This window comes from Coturnix japonica, chromosome 6 (assembly GCF_001577835.2).
Source record: "Coturnix japonica isolate 7356 chromosome 6, Coturnix japonica 2.1, whole genome shotgun sequence".
Classification (NCBI taxonomy): domain Eukaryota; kingdom Metazoa; phylum Chordata; class Aves; order Galliformes; family Phasianidae; genus Coturnix; species Coturnix japonica.
Genome location: NC_029521.1, coordinates 28,756,546 through 28,772,958, shown reverse-complemented (window position 1 = coordinate 28,772,958; position 16,413 = coordinate 28,756,546). Strand labels below are relative to the sequence as shown.

The 16,413-nt window shown below is 49.7% G+C and overlaps 1 protein-coding gene across 1 annotated transcript in view; it reads left to right on the top strand.

Moving 5' to 3' along the window:
• The first annotated feature begins 2,360 nt into the window (after positions 1-2,360).
• Positions 2,361-16,413, top strand: part of CTBP2 (C-terminal binding protein 2) — an 86,841-nt gene continuing 72,788 nt past the window's right edge. The window contains exon 1 of the mRNA XM_015867513.1: positions 2,361-2,474. The gene's annotated coding sequence lies outside the window, so the exon portion shown is untranslated. The remainder of the gene's footprint in view (positions 2,475-16,413) is intronic.

Sequence of the window (16,413 nt, the reverse complement as noted above, 5' to 3'; positions counted from 1 at the left end):
TGCAGACCCAGCCAAGTGCAGCTGATGGCTCTGGCAGGGGCACACATTGCTGTGACCTCGTGGCATGGGGAGCTGCCAGAACCCAGCCCCGACATCACTGACCCCACAGCTCCTTCCCACTGTCAGCACGTGGCATCCCACAGCCAAACCAAAGAGCTGGGCTGGGGAAAGGATCCAGCCCCAAATCACTTTGGTGTTTGCCCCCCTGTTTTCTTTCCCTGGGCTCCATGCTCAGCTGGAGCCATTCCCTGATGCACTTCACCTTGCAGCTGCACAAGCTGTTGGCCCAAAGCAGCACCGCTTCTGGGTGCTCGTGGGCACAGGGCTGCGGAGCTGCTGTGTTTCAATAGGGTTGGGTTAGAAATTAAGAATGAAAGAAAGAGCCTCGCAAACACTATGAATAATCTGCACCTTCTGAACCACAAGCACAGAGCATTGCACGGCCTTCCACATCTAGTGTGTTCTGCCAGTGCTTTTTGCATCGGGTGATGCCCTCATGGTAAATCACACACAAAGGGTCCCCGGTCCATCTCAGAGCTAAACTACAAACATGAGAAGGGGAATAAGAAGTAAAATGAGCCAATTCATTTCTCAAGGCTCCAGATGTACCCGCAGCACGTTCTGTAAGGAGAATTTCACAGTCCTCCTTATTGTTACACCTCAACTATAGGCTTGAGTTTCTAGATGAAGAGAACTAGTAGGAAACCAATGTTTGCTGCCACTGATCTGCATGAACTGTGCTCTGGGCAGGTGGAGCACCTTGTGCAGCTTCTGAGGGTCAGAATGTGGGGCAGGAAGCTGGACCTGGACATCAAGGCTCTTGCAGACAGACATCTATGGGTTTTCTGCTCCATTACAGCAAGTAGATACGTGGTAGTGCTGGACCTGATGTGAGCAGTGGTGGTTTGGCCAGCACAGTCGGACTGCTGGAGCAGCTCAGGCACCTCCAGGGCTGAGCAGCCATGAGATGGACGTTCCTACAGCTGCCACCTGAAGTTCAGTACCCAGTGCTTCGACCCCTCCGAACCTGTGTCTAATGATGGATATTTCACTCCTGATGGACGTTCAGTCACAATCCACATAATTGGATGGAAAATCACAGAATGGTTGGAGTTGGAAGGGACCTTCAAAGACCACCTGGTCCCATCCCCTGCACTGCACTGAAGCAGGTGTGGGTGATGGACGTGGTGCAAACACCCAGCAAGGGCCCAACACTTTAGGATCTTTAGGCTCCTCACCATGTAATTTCACAGACAAAACAGTGAAGCTTGCTTATTAATTCTGATGGACAATTGATCTGGTTCAAGGGGTTTATTTGCCTAGAAAGGGAGCGTGATTTTCCGCCGGCTGATTGAGAAGCACGGAACGCATCGAAGGCAGAAGGCTCCATGATTAGACAACAAAAAGATCGGATCACCACCTGCCCACATTCGTGTGATAAGCAGATGAACAATGTCTGTCAAAACATTAATTCCCCAATCTAAGGAGGAGGGGGGGGGCACACACAACACACACACAGACCCGTTGGCTGTGTGCTGTCACATCGCTGGGTGTGCGGTGGGCATATATACATCCCCTCCATCCTTTGGCTGTCCTGGTGGCCTTTATTCCCCATCCACCCATCCCAAAGTGCTGGAGCCGCACACGGGGCGATGCTGAGGGCGGTGAGCAGCATACAAAGAGCGGGATGGCCGCAATGGGAGCCCCCAAACCCCGGGGCAACACCGGGACCGGGCAGCGGAACAAAGGCAGCCGGATCGGGGCGCAACAGGCGCGGAGCCCCGCGGAGCTCCGGGGGCGGTGCGGGTGCGGGTCCCCCCCCCTCCTGCAGGCGGCTCCCACCCCCCCGCTCTCGCTGCGTCTGTTTGTACTTTAGCTGATCCACTAATCCCCCGAGAGAGCCTATTTGTAGTGAAGAGTATCTATAGGGGGCGAGGCTGGTCCATGTGGGTTTGTGTCATTGGTTTGCGAGGAGAGACCCCGCCTATTGCCAAAAAAAAAAAAAAAAAAAAAAAAAAAAAAAAAAAAAGGGAAAAAAAAAAAAAAAAAAAAAAGGGAAAAAAAAAGAAGGGGGGAAAAAAAAAAGGAAAGAAAAAAAGCAGCGCTGTCCCCTTCCTCTCCCTTCCTGCGCGCACCCATCGCGGAGCGCTCCGCCCAGCGCCGCCCGGCACTTTTTCGTTTGGAGAGGGAAAAAAAAAAAAGAGAAAAGCAGGAAAAAAAAAAACCCAGAAGGGAAAGAAGCTGCCGACCCTCCCCCCAAGTTACGATTCACATCGTGCCGCTGCCGCTGGGCGCCGCGCCGGGATCCGCTGCCCCCGTCCGCTCCCGGCGCGGCGGCGGCGGGCGGAGCGGAGCGGGGGGAGGATTAAGTTTGTGTGCGGAGCTCGAGGCCGGCACCGAACGTGGAGGAGGACGGCAGGGATGCGGCGGTGAGGCGAGGCGCTGCGGGGCGGCCGGGCCGGGCCGGGCGGCAGGTAAGGGCTGTATGTACGGGCTGTATGTACGGGCTGTATGTACGGGCTGTGAGGGCTGCGGGGAACTGGGGGGGGGAGCAGGGGGAGCGGCGCTCCGGCCGCGTCCCCACAACCTTCTCTCTCCGCCGGGCCGAGCTCGGGGCCGTCCCCGCGGAGCCGCCGCCCGTCCGGCACAGCCCGGCACAGCCCGGCACGGCTCGGCCATACCCGGCCATAGCCTCGTTCCGCGGCCCCGCGAGTCGGGCGGGGTGAAGCCGAGTCTTTTGTTGTGCCGGGCCCGCATTGTTTACCGGGGGCCGAGCGGCGCGGGGCGCATCTGGGGCGGGAGGAAAGTTTGGGTCGGGGGGACGGAACGGAACAGAACGGAACAGAGCGGAACCCGCGTGTGTGCGGGGCACATCTCCGGGCTGAGCTCCGCGCTCCGCTTCGCCCCTTTCCATTCCCGTTTGTTGTTGTTATTTTTTGTACGGCTCGTTTTCGTTTCTTTTCATTTATTTTTTTATTTTTCCCTTCCCGTGATTTATTTAATTAGTTTTAAATCTCTTTTCATTCTCCCCCCCTCTCGCTCCGTTTTATTCCCACTCTCACTTTTATTATTTCATTATTTCACCTCTCGGCGCGCTCTCCCCATCTTCATTTATTTCCTTCCACCTCCCCCTCCTCCTTCCCCCCTCCCACCCCCCCGTACTTCCCGTTGGCAGCACGTTGGCTGCTCGGTGCCCGCAGGCAGCGCCGGGCACTGCGGGGCCGCGCCTCTCCCCGCTCCCATCCCTTGTAGGATCCCCCCCCCTCATTCCCACCCCTCCCGGCTCCCCAGGGATCCCCGCTCCGAGCCGCTGCTTGGCACAAAAAACTTCGTGCGAGGGGCAGCTCGGCCTTTGTGCGGGTCCGGGAGTGCGAGATGGAGAGCTGCGAGTGTTAGAAGTGATCGCTGCTCCCCGTGAGTCCGGAGCTGTGATTGTAAATCGCTTCCACTCGGTTAAACGTACCGTGGGTAGAGAGATGAAACCCCCCACGGCTGCGGCACGGGGGGATGGATGCGTGGCGTGACGCTTTAATCCCGTGCCTTGAAAGCTACGAGAGAAGCAGGAGGAACCGAGAGCCGGTGGCTGCCGGGTATAAAGAACTGTTGTTTTTGTACAGATGGTTGGACTGCCCGGATCGGGGGGGAAAGGAGCATCGTTTGGAGTTTGTTTAAGCGGAGCCAATGAAATAATGACGGCCGAGATGCCGGCTGACAAAATGCTTTTGTTCCCGGTTTGCGGCCGTGCGTGAGGGCGCAGACCTGCTTTAGCATTCCTTGAAGGTCTCTTTAGCGAGGAAAATTGGAGATGGGCTCATTATGGGAGAGTGTGTGCGGAATGCGAGGAGGGCTCTGTGGATTCAGAGGGGGTTGGTGAGTCGCAGACGTTCCCATTGCACATCTGGCAGTACAAAAAACCACCCACCCGCAATGATTGTGCTCTGAGCTTTCCATGAGGGAGGTTTGTCCCCGTGCTTTGGGGCGGGTTTGTCCACAGGGCTCAGAGATCAGGCTGAGATGGTTTGCACGGCAAAACTTTGTGCTGCTGCTGTCGGCTGGTTGCGGTGCAGGAGGAGCTGCTGGAGCTCTGCCTGCTCTGGGATACACACAGCAGCATCAGGCTGGGGGGGATGGAGCAGAGCTGCTGTGAGGAGCTCCTCGGATCACATCATTTGCACCTGCAGTGGAAGTTTGGGGGCTTTCAGCATACAGAGCTATTAGAGCCCCTCGTACTGAACTCACCCACACTGTGACCCAGCACATTGCACAGGGCTGAGGGCTTGCCCTGCTCCTCTCACCCCTGTGCCCCCTCCTTCTGCCCCATGTTTGGGTTTTGTTCCTTCTGACCATGAAAATAAAGACCAGTCGTAGGTGTAAGGGTGAATAACGGCACACACATCCCTTGCCTGCTTAGGGTGGGGATGCCAGACCTCACAGCACTCTGTGCTTTTGCTCACCCACCCCAGTGAGCAGCTCCAGCCCTTGTCACCTTGCAGCCCATAACTACATCCACATGTACATGTCCCACACCAGGGATGGGTGCAGGGCGAGGTGTGGGGACAGAGGAAGGAGGTTTCCTTTCCATCACAGCAGAACATCTCTGGGAGCACGTGGTGATGCTAAGCCTGCTTTCTGGCTGGGAAGTGGCTTTGGGTAGTTCTGCCTCGCTCTGCAGATGCATCGTGGTCAGGGCGGATCTTGGCACGGGTGAGAGCAAGAGCTGCTCTGGGACTTCACAGCAAAGTGCCGATAAAAACCCAGTGAACTCAAAGAGATCAGTAGCAGGTTTTAATTATTAATGACTTCTGCTCCTGCAGCTCTATCAGGCAGTAATTCGGTGACTTCTTTAAGCCAATGAAACCCAGCAGCTCCCTCCTGGGCTTTCCTGCTCATCGTTTTGCATGGGGCACAAAGGGTTGGAGTGCTGGAAGTTGCACTTAAGTTGTGAGACTCAGTGAGTTCTGGGTGAAACTATTTCAATTCAGTGCATGGGGAAGATAAATTGCCAGCTTTCGTGATCTGAAGTTGCCTGAAGTTTCATGATCATAGAGAATCACAGAATCACTCAGCTTGGAAAAGACCTTCAAGATCATCGAGTCCAACCACAACCTGACCATCCTGCCCTTCCTCTAACAGCCCTCGGCTAAATCAGGTCCTTGAGCACCGCATCCAAATGGTTTTTAAACACATCCAGGGCTGGTGACTCAACCACCTCCCTGTGCAGCCCATTGCAGTGCTTAACGACCCTTTATGTAAAGCACTTTGTCCTGATATCCAACCTAAACTTACCCTGGTGGTGTCCCTGTCCCCATCCCAGTGTGCCAGGACACAGTGGCCATCTCGAAGGCCTTCATAGTGCTGCCAGGTGAGGCTTTGCAGTGAGGAGTCCAAGAGCTCGATCTGCTTCACTTAGCCTGAGTGTTGGAAGGTAAATTGATTAAGGCAATTAGCGTTGTCATGGGGAAAACAAATTGAATAAAAAAGGAGCTCTTGGGTCTGGCAGGTGGAGTTTTAACAAGATCCAATAGCTGGAAGGTGGAGCGAGAGAAGGGCTGGAATGAAGGTCCACAGCTTGTTGCTGAAGGTGACGGATGCTGCAAGGGCCCGATGGAGGTGCTGGTAGTTGTATTTGTAAAGGCTGAATTCAGGAGTGCTCGTTTATTGAAGTGAAGGAAGCTCAAGCAGGGATTAATTAGCAAGTTACCATGCAGTGTGCCGAGCGGGGATTAATTTAGGTAAGCTGCCACACCGTGTGTTAGGCTGGAAAATCTCAGCGGTTTCTTTTGGCCTCGAAATCAGTGCAATCCATGGAAGCCCACCATTTAAATAAGAGTGCCCAGGGGTTCGCAGATCCCAGGGGCCAGTGCTTTAGGAGGATGGTTTGCAGAGAGGAGGCCTCTGTCTGAAGGTGGAGTTCTCAGGCTGTGCCCTTTGGAGTGTTGAGTCTTAGGATCGTTGAATGGTTTGGGTTGGAAGGGAGCCTTGAAGGTCATGTTGTTCAACCCCCTGCAGGGGATTTATGTCTCACTGTGTCTTTAAAAGCAGTGAGCATCTGCTGTGCCAGCACCAGGTGCATTGCACTTAGGGAGGAGGTGAGCCATGTTAGCCCCAGCTGTGGCTGGTAGTTGGGTCAGGTGTGGATGCACTGAGGCAGAGGAGGGAGATGAAGGAGGTTTCCTTGTTTTCATTGTGTGCTTTATCTGCTCGTACAGAACTCATTCAAACTCTCCATCTCCTCCGGGTGGCTGTGGCACTTCAGGAATAAGCTCCCAGCCAGTTCATCCACCCATGGTGCTGTGCCCGCATCTCTGCCCGTGTTTGGCTTTGTATGATGCGGTGTAAGCAGACCGACAGGGCGTTAATCCCATTACTTGAACAAATGAAGTAAACCTTTAAGGCACTTAAAACACTCCTGTGTGTGTTGGTCAGTGCAGAGCTGTAGGGCAGAGGCACAGAGGTGGATGCACTGGAGCTTTCTATTGGCTTCCCATTGCTTTTGGCTCTTGGGTAGGAGCAGAAAGGACCGAGCAACGTCTGTAACAGCGAGAGCACCTGGCTATTTTCACACAGATCTCTTAATGGAGATTAAACACAAAATAAAGCAGGATGCATCAACAGCGATATTCCCATAAGCAATATTGTAACTTGCAGGCAGTGTAATTATATTTTGTACACTTGCCAATTAAGCAGTAATGCTTTAGAGAAAAATTACTTTCAAGAGATGGAAGGAAAGTATCGCAGTAAATCAAATAAAATATACATGTATTGAAGTGTTTTGTGCACGCTGTTGAAATCTGAAGGTTTCGTGCTGTGCTCCAGGAACACCTCATTGGTGTGTTGGTGCTGCAGGGATTGCTGCTTTATGGGGCTGGAAAGGGGCAGAGGGTGTAATGAACCAGCTGCTTTTGGGATGGCCATGTAGAACTGAATGCAAGGCATTGCTGTCTACCTGGCCAGGCACCTACCTGTCCTTGGGTAGCCTGGGTTCTTTCTGCTGCTCTCCCTCCCACCTGCCCACACCTCAGCGGTGCTTTTAATTGGAGAAGAAATAAACAAGAGGTTTGTTGTGAGTGTAAGGAGGTGATTATCACAATGGGGTGATTGCATTTTAGTCCTCAATTTGATTTGTTAGCCTAAGTGCAGAGAAGGAAATGAATGCATTGTTGACTGCAGGAAGTTACTTATGAGGTTTTTCCTTATGTTTGAAGGAATTCCCCCCCCCGTGACTGAAGCAGCAGTGAGATTTATGGCCTTTCTCATCAGATAGCTAAATAGATAAACAGAATAAAGACAGAAACAATGAAAAGAAACAGTGTTGGGTTTGTGGGTGTTAAGTTTCTGTTGTGGAACGCAAGAAGCTGTTGCTTTCCAAGGCTGGAGCAAACAGATCCACGGCAATAAGGTGTGTTTTGCATAGGGCAGGGAATGCCATCATGTTAATTCTGTTATAGCAGGAGAAGTGCAGGTGCTGTGTGCATGTTGGTGTTGTTTCTGTGCATCTCTATCTCAGCGTCTTCACGTAAGTCACTAAGGTGACTTATTTTGCATCCTTGAGAAACCCACCAACAGTGATGTGCTCAACTGCGGCTGTATTAAACTTCCAGTGGTTTTATTTAAAGTGCATTCATTACACCCATCATCAGCGTTGTGTCAGCAGAGTGCATTGGAAGAGCTCGACCCTCCGTAGATCCATAAAACGAAGAGTAGCTGTTCAGTGGGAGATTACACATTGATATTTATAGATCCTTCAGACTGAGAGATGATTCTGGCTCCACTCCAGCGCGCGTGGAGATGTTTTGTCAAGCAGCACCGTGCCCAGCACTCTGCAGCATCAGAGCCTGGCAGTAGTGCTGACTGAGGGGAGCTGCAGCCATCATTCAGCGTGAGGATGGCTGTGTTAAGGCGGTAGGGCAGCAGAGCCGTGCTTCGGTATTAAGGTGTTGGCAGGGGAAGCTCCTAGAAGTCTTGAGCCTGTTGTGGTTGAAGGAAGGATGGGGCGGGGGGCAGCTTGGTTTGTTGGGCCTTGAGTCTGGATTCACGTGGTGGAGGGGAGAGCATCACTTTGCTCCTGCAGTGTTGGGATGGCTGTGCTCTGTCCTTCATTGCATTGCCTTCATTGATAGCCTGATTATGAATGTCTTGTATGAATCTACCTAAAAATGCTGGTTGCTATCCTGGCTATTTTCAGACAGGCTTCATTTGGATGGGCTCTGTTTGCAGTGTGGTCAGCATTGACCTCTACCAGCGGGTTTGTGAGCCCATTGCCTGGCACTGACGTGCCTTCTGCAGTACTAATGCTCCCATCAGTAATTTGTTGGTGTTAAGTACAGAGTGTGAGCTGTAAGCAAGCCCGTATTGGTAGTGACCGTGATTGATGCTGCGATGGCCGTGCTATAATTTGCTGTGTTATGCACCAGAAAGTTGAGAGCATTAGGATAAAGTCTTTCAATAACGTGCGACAAATTCTCATCATCAAGGAGCAGCCGTTGTATACGTTCTGTTGAGTAATTATAGAGTACAAAGAAGATTTGATATAGGAGCTGTGCCTTAATCTCCTGCACTTCATTACATTTTCCCGGTGGTGGTAGCGAGGAATGGGAGGTATATTTTATTTTCCAATTTGAGTATGCTTGCTCAGGATGGCCTCGCTCTTAATGTTGCTTCACGGGGGAGAATTTACAGTGGGGGTTTCCATTAACGCTAATGAGAGTTATGCCCATGCAATTCACTGGCCTGGTGACAGGGGAGGAGAAAGAATAAATAAATTCTATGCCTTCTGAAGAAATAAGATGACCCTAAAATGTCTGATGTGTCAGCGGGAAGTGACCGAGAGCAGGAGCTGCTGTGGTTGCTGCTCTTTAACATCCACCAGTAGCTGAGGGGGTTTTCCACTGTTCTCTGTTCTTCACAAGAAGAGCAATAGGGGGAAAAAATGTATTTTAATTGTGAAGAATAGGACAAGGGGGAATGGTTTTAAGGTGGAACAGGGGAGGTTTAGGTTGGATGTTAGGAGGAAGTTTCTCACCCAGAGGGTGGTGACGCACTGTTCACAGGTTGCCCAAGGAGGCTGTGGATGCCCCATCCCTGCAGGCATTCAAGGCCAGGCTGGATGTGGCTCTGGGCAGCCTGGGCTGCTGGTTGGTGACCCTGCACACAGCAGGGGGTTGAATGTAGGTGGTCATTGTGGTCCTTTGCAAGCCAGGCCATTCTGTGATTCTTTGAATAACTGACCTCAGGATGGATGCTGTGATTATAAAACAAGGCATACAGGTCACTAACGTGACGTTGTCTGAAATGAGTTGCAGGAGGCTTTTCTTTAGGCTTATGATTAACACACTCTTCCATTCAAAGCCATTAGGTGCAGCTCTGTGCTTGATTTAAAGTAAGTGCAGTTAATATTTTGGGTTATAAATCTCAGGCGTAAGGAATCATCCAAAAGTGCAATCCCTGCTGTAAGACAAGCTCGGGTTCCTGCCTGTCTCCCTGCAAAGCAGGGCAGGTCCTTTCCTGGTTGTGTGCAGTGGAATTAGAGGCAGCGCGGAGTTAATGTGAGCTGTTGTGACACATCTTTTGTACGGGAGCCTCTCGGAAGGGAGCGCGGAGAGGGCTATACTTAATCAGTATAAATGTCAGTAGCATATTTTAATAAATTCTTGATTTTGCTTGGACTGTTTGCAATTGCATATTTAAAAGGAATCTGCCATCCCCTTTCGAAGGTATGTGACATTTAAAAGATCTGTAAAGAAGATTGGTTTGACAGCTTCAAATTACATTTGAAAGAGTTTTTTCCTTTCAAAACAGAAAATGAATACTTCCTATTCTAAATGTCACCGCAAAGGCATAAACATGTTTAATCAAATTATATATTTAATTTATGTAAAATGTAATTTTTTATTCATGCGAGAGGCTCACTTGTTACGTTTTTTGCCATCTCCAACGCTTAGCAAAGTTGGTTGAACTGCTGAATCTCCTGAATAAATCATTGCTCTTTGGATTCTTGCAGGGTTAGCCCTCGGCTTAATGTTGGCTCTCCTCGCTGCCAGGTCTTTGTGCTTTGGGGTGAGCTGGTTGGGTGCTGGGCAGTGGGGCTGCTGGTGGAGGAGCGCTGGAGGTGAATGCCTGCAGTATTGCTGTGTGGGTAGGGATGCTGCTGACTATGGCTGATGTCCTCTTGGGTGCTCGTCTTGCAGTGAGCCCAAGCTGCTGTGATAGAGCTGCTGGGCCAAACCCATGAAAGCTCTCTTGGGGAAGAGAAAAGCTTGTTGGATTTGGCTTGTTGGCCACCGGCTCTCATGGCATTACATCAAGGGCAGCCTGGTCTGATGGTTGGCGACCTTGCACGTAGCTGAAGCTGAATGATCATTCAGGTCCTTTTCAACCCAGGCCATTTTATGATCCTACAATTCTATGTCTGAAACAGCCCAGAGGGTCAGGAGCTCCCAGCAGGGCTGCTGCCATCCCAGTGCTTTCTGTGCAAGCTCTATGGGGTTCCCTCAGCTGCTCGTCTCTGTCTCCACCACCAGCCCTCGCTGCTGGGGCTGCCAGCCGTCGCACTCAGCTGCCTTCAAGGGCAGGCTGCTTTTCAAGAAAGAACATTGAGCAGTGATGCTGGGTGAGCCCCGAGAGCAAAAGCCTGCTTTGTGCAGACGGATGGCATCAGGCCGTGTCACTTGGCCAGGATAGATGGGTGTCTGGGGGCTTGGGCTTTCTCGCTGAAAGAGGAAGCAATGAAAAAGGAATCGATGTCAATAAAGCAAAAGCATGGAATCCAGCAGTTTCACCTTATTTCTCTTTTAGTGCCTGCAAGTTTTATGTATTTGCTGAGCAAATGCAGGTGCGAAAGTTGTGCTTGTCCCCATCAGGACCAGAAGCATTAGGCTGTATCTGCCCGGGTGTGAACATGGAAGGGCTTGGCAAACCTTTGAGCATGTCCTTTCCATGTGCATCTGTTGCAGGATGACTGGGCAGCCTGTGGAATAGCTCTGGCAGATTGCAGGATGTTGTCAAGGCTCTGAGAGCCAAGGAGCAGCAAAGAGCACGGCCGTGTTCTGCAGGTTCCCTGGGAGGGAGGGAGGGAAGAGCTGCTCCTGGAGGTCACAGCCTCCTTGGCTCCATCCCATGCTGACAGCGGGGCATCTTGTGCTGATTGAAGAGAACTGGTTTGTTTTCTGCGGTGCCTTACACAGTCCCCTCCTTTCCATGCTTTAACCTCATCGGTGACAGTGATTGGTAATTGTGATTTAAGTGCTCACTTACCAGGAAGAAGTCGTGACACCAGGAGTTAAAGGCAGTTTAGGGTGCTCCTATATAACAGGTCCTGGTTAGAGCAGTCCTTATGTAAATCCACCATCAGAAGGGCTTCGTTTGAGGTAGGTCAAGATCTCACAGTCTCCTGAACTTTCTCCTTCCTCTTCATGTTCCTCTGAAGTGGGTTTGCTTGTATACATTTATTCTTGCAGGGAATGGCCAAGCCAAAGCAATATAGGAGGGGATCTTGTATGCAAAGACCCCAGTCCTGGAGCCATACAGGATCTGCTCCATGTAGAAGTGGTGAATGTGGTACTCTGGCCATCAGGCTCCCTTCCAGAAGAGCTCTCCTTGGGTTATTCTGGAAGAGTTTGGGTCTTTCAGCTGTGTGGTGTTGTTTTTGTCTTATAGAGAGGCTGAGCGAATGAACTGATATTGACAGAGCTATAATTTAGGCAATTAGCCAGCTGACGTGTGAACTGGAAAGGGCAGAGACTATTTCCATCCTGGTTTGCAGTTTCCTTAAGAGGGAGAATGTATCTGAACATGAAGAACCATGGGAACATGGGGATCACAGGTAGCTAAAAGCATCGTATTGGGCAAACTCACTGGAGACAGAGAGAATCATAGAGTCATTAAGGTTGGAAAAGATCTCTAAGATCATCTAGTCCAACCATCAACCCAGTACATCTTCATTGACCTCACAGGGTGTCTTTAAGCCCTCCTTACTCAGTGTACGCCCTATGTTGGCCTGATATTGAGATAGCATCAGAGAAAGGAGAAATCTGTTTTCTTGCACCTGCTGGTGTAAAATCCCCCATCCTTATCTTGACTCACTCCTGCCATGGGCTTGAAAGCACCTCCTGCAGGCTGGTGGACCCGTGTGGTGACGTCCAAAAGCGATCAGAAGGGTTTGTCCTCCAGCTTTATGCCAGGCTCCAACTGTGGCTTGAGCTGTGCAGAACAATCTGAGTCAGGGGTACAGCCAGCTCTTGTGGTTTATTTTCTTCTTAAGAAGGAAGGCCTTGAAAATATTCCCTGCCATATTCAAGTTCAAGAACAGTAGATTGTGCTCTAACTATAGTGGATTCTGCTGTAGCAGATTGGTGTAGAGATTGTGAAAGACAGAAAGTGGTAAACAGCGCAGATTTGCAGAGTATTCCTCCTTTATGGTTTAGGAGAATGCACGATCTATAGTTTTTTTATTATCCATTTCAGCATGAAATACACTGCAGCGCTAAGTTGTGTATTTCCATTGAAATATATGGCAGGAATATAAGCGCAGACAAAAGGTAACTTATTTGATGTTCTGTGTAGTTGTTGTCGTGCTGTTAAAATAACACACTGAGTGCTAAGCTGATATGAGACCAAAAGGAAGTGGCGTCAATGGGATTTTCCAAGGAGCCCTACACCCCAAACTGCAAGAGCAGGGGCTGTCCCAGGCTGTCACCATCCCCAGAGCTTCATTTTCTGGCTTAAAGAAGCCACCCTGCTCCTCCCCATGGAAAATCTCCTTGCAGTGCATGTCAGCAAAGCATAACGCTGAATATTTGTTTTCAGACCCTGCATGTGCTCTGCTGTGGAGAGTTTACATCTAAAATTAGAAGTAAGTGGAGGCAAACTGCAGTTAGTTAGATGAGCTAACGAGATTGCAGTAGATTGCTGTTCCACGCTGTACACTGGCCAAACCCTTCACGTAGTGAGGTGTGGGATGGTCTCAATTGAGCCAGCCAGAATTATTTTAACTGTTATATTATGTAATTTGCCCATTAGTCCTAATTGCTGTCTTTCCTTTAAGCTTCCACTGACCCAGTGTCTACTATTAGTGGTCTCTTTTCCCTGTCAGGATAAGCTCCTACAATTGCCATACTCGGTACAGAGCAGCTGAAATGCAGCTCTCATATCGTAGAGTACAAAATAGCTGAAGGCGAAGGAGTCAAAAATGAGCAAAACCAGCGCAAGTTTTCTCAGCAGTTTGATGTATTTCACTGTTCATAGAGTCATAAAATGGCCTGGGTTGCAAAGGCCTACAATGATCATCCAGTTCCAACCCCCTGCTGTGTGCAGGGTCACCAACCAGCAGCCCAGGCTGCCCAGAGCCACATCCAGCCTGGCCTTGAATCCTGCAGGGATGGGGCATCCACAGCGGGGTCCCAGGGCAGAGCACAGTGACCCATCCCTGCTCCTGGGGATGTCACCGTGAGGCTCAGCCCAAACATCCATCCTGCAGCGCCGCGCTGTAGCTACAAGCTGTTATTAAAAGGTGCTGGAGATAACAGCTGCAGCAATCCCACAGCAACGTGAGACGACTTGACAGTAAATTACATTTTTAGTCAAACAGAAAAATTGTTCATTTTTCCATCCGTGATGACAAATTCGGTTGGTTGGTTTTTTTTCTTCTTCTCAATGTTATTTCCTCACTTTTCACCCTCATATTTTCCTTGCTGTTTCTAACGTTATGTGTGTGCAACTTGAGACCAATCAGTTTGGGATGTTTTCATCTCAGATGTTCCATAAACATTCCATCCTGTAGTGAGACCCCTGAGCACCGAGTGCAAGAAAACAGCCCCCTCCGGGCACAGGTTTTTCTAATACCCTGAATGTGAGGGGGAGAAGTTTATAATGAAGTGTTGACTGGTCCTTCAGTGTTGTGAGTCTGGCTATCTACAAACAGGGTGAGAATTAGTTCCCAGGCGTTTCACCAAACAGGGTAATTTTGCATTCCCGCTTACTGTTTCTATAGCTTGTTTTCAAAGAAATCCTGCTTTTGAATATTCAGATAGTTCTGCTGTGATAATGCCCGCTTTCCAATTTTAAAACACCTCTTTCAGCGTGAAGAATTACTGCAAAATAATGGATTCTGCTCAGATGTCTTCTATTAACCAGGTTTAATGTTTGCTGCAAGAGGCCTTACGGAGTGATATTTCAGATGCACGCGCAATAATGTGAAGCTATTAGGCATTTCCCCCATATGTTAATACTTAAAGGGTAGCCTGACAGGCATTAATGTTATTAAGGGGTTTGCAGGGGTGGGCATTGTATTATTGCTGGATATTGCTGCAATTACAGCAGTTTGGGGGCTGAGCAGCCTGCTGGCCCTGCGCTGCTGCAGGGCTGGGGTGGGTTTGTGTTGCCCAATGGGTGCGTGAGATTTGGGATGCTCTGCACCTGGGAGTACTCCTGGTCCTTCCCTTCCCTTCCCTTCCCTTCCCTTCCCTTCCCTTCCCTTCCCTCTATGGTAATGCCTGGCAGGATGCAGAGGGCTGAGAAGTACACATAGGTTTGCATGGATGGGCTGTGCTCGTGGGCTTTTATCATTGCATTCGATGACGTTATGGTTGATGTGATGGGTGGACTCAATGATCTGGAAGGTCTTTTCCATTGTAAGTGTTTCTGTGGTTCTGCATGTGTTACTGAAGTGTGGGCATCCTGCAGGTGCCTGTTTGCCAGCAGCAGTCAGTGATGGGTTTGCATCAGTGCTGGGTTGCATCCCACCTGCCTCTGAGCCCACTTTGGGTCAGCTGTGACACCAGCAGGGAGAACCACATGGGCAGAGATCCCAGACTCACCTGAATACGGTGTTAATGCTGCTTCCACCTCCATTGAATTACCTTGTGAGGCTGCAGTTGTTGGAGCAGGACCACAGCTCAGTCAGCCCAGTCCCTCATCTCTTCAGTCTGCTTTCAGCAGTGCTTTAAAAAACATTAACTGAGAACAGCATAAGGCCAAGGGGCTTTGCCCACCTGGGTACTGGCAGCGAGCACTCATCATTCATCCCTTCCACGCTGCTGCTTCCCCCTGACCTCACCTCCTTGTCATTCCATGAGCTGCCAGGCTGGAGGTGCAGCCCACAACCTGATGGTTGGGTGCAGATCACAAGCTTCCAGCATGGGAAGTATCCATGGTAAAGGACCCCCTGGAAGGAAGGGATTGCAGCAGGAGCTCAGAAAGATCTGTAGCTATGGTGCTGCAAACAGCGCTGTGCAGCCCTAATACTGTGTGAAATACTGTACCCTCCGATTATGTTTTAAGGAACAAAGAGTTGCAGCAAGATGACACTTCCCCCTTGGTGTTTGCTCGTCCCTTCTGAGCGTGGTGGACTGGGGTTAGCGCTGTGGTGGTTGGTTGGTGCAGTGTGGGTCACACCCCATGTAATGTATGGGAGCGCTGCTAAATGCATCACCCCGTTTCATATCGCATTTGCTGAGAAAGTGCAGTTTTATTGAACGTTAGGATTGAATTCTTAACTGACAAATCAATTTTAGTAGTAAGTTAAAACGCCCGGTATTAATGAACAAACGCAACCATTAATCAGGGTTACAGTAGATTAACAGTTGTCAGCATTTATGCTAATAGTACTTACATACCGTGCACTTCCCAATGGCGCTCCTCACCTCCATCTTTCTCTGAACCACGTGCAGCAGTTCTGCTTCACACTTGGCATCGTTTTCTCCATTCCATGGCTCATCTTTGGAGGTTCAGACCTGGCCAAGGTGCACAGCAGTGACCCAGTGTTGTGTATGACTTTTTTGCACGCTCGGTTTCATGTCAAAGGAGATGGAATGAGTTCGTTTGTTCTGCTTGACTGTTTAATTTGAGCTGGTGTGCGATGAAACCAAGACAAATGGAGTGTCTTCACTGAAACTATTTAACACAACCCTTGGCAGCTCCAGAAATACAGTCAGAGGAGTCTGGGAGGATGTAAAGGAAACTCCTTTCAGGATTCCTTTACCAAATTCATTTTGCTTTCAGTCTTTTATCCCAGTAAGGGGTTTTAAGCCGGTGAAGCAAAATTATTGGTTCAAAACCAGCCAGAATAGAAAAAGGCCTTAAACCTTCATGGGTCTTTGGAATGTCTTCCTCCATCCATTTTATTGGGATATGATTCAGTTTAAAGCTGGGATTTCCTAAAATCTTTTTAGCTCGCAGTCTTCAATTAGCTGATTACTATAGATTACAGGCGTACTTTGGATACCTCATCAAGCTGTCTAATAGCTGGATCGTATTGATTGTCCTTCAATTAATCACGTCCCATATTTTCATTTCTCAAAACCAGAATACATGTAATTAACTCTGAAGTGATGCAGCTCACCGTAAAGTGGTTTTGCTGCTGCTGCAGAGATAGCTCAGTAAATGATACTAACGGGAAATGCAAGTTGGAATTAAATT